Raw genomic sequence first — 641 nt, 5'->3', positions numbered from 1 at the left:
GGCTCCGCCCTGCACGGCGACCCGCCAGGGACGTGGAGGCCGGACGGCGCCCAGGTGGAAGTCCTTTCTGGCGCACTTGGGGGCGGGGAGTTCGAGACAACGGTTAGGGGCTCGCTCGGGTTTCTTAGCAGCCTGTGGCTACGGGAAGGGGACGGGGCCCGCTCCTTCAGGCGATCCGAGATTACTTGGGCCAAAGGCGGTCGCTAGACTTCAGGAGGTACAGCAGGTACCGTGGGATCGTGCCGTGGCCGCCTCGTCCTCCCAAAGTCTCACGGCCAGCCCGGCCCTCGCCCGAGGTGGGACGCAGGCGCCCGCGCGTGCAGTCCCAAGACGACGCTCCAAATGGGGAAGGGAGGGCACGTGGGGTGTCACGGCCCACTTTTCACTTACTAACGTTTTGTCCCTTTCGAGGATTCGAGGCTGGCCATTATGCCGCTGTTCTTCGTTCTCCTTACCTTGAGACACTGGCGGTTTCGTTGACCAAACTGATCAATTCAAAAGCAGATGCTCAGGCGTTCACTTTACACGTAACGTCTGAGCTGGATCTGAAATTGCCAATAAGGGGGTGGGGGTGGGGGGAACTTCCTCAGACAGCTCGTGCTGAGGACCCCGTGGGCTGGGCTTGGCTTGGCCATGACGAA

This window comes from Galeopterus variegatus, unplaced genomic scaffold (assembly GCF_000696425.1).
Source record: "Galeopterus variegatus unplaced genomic scaffold, G_variegatus-3.0.2 Scaffold1555, whole genome shotgun sequence".
In the NCBI taxonomy this organism is placed as follows: domain Eukaryota; kingdom Metazoa; phylum Chordata; class Mammalia; order Dermoptera; family Cynocephalidae; genus Galeopterus; species Galeopterus variegatus.
Note: the sequence above shows the minus strand (reverse complement) of the source record.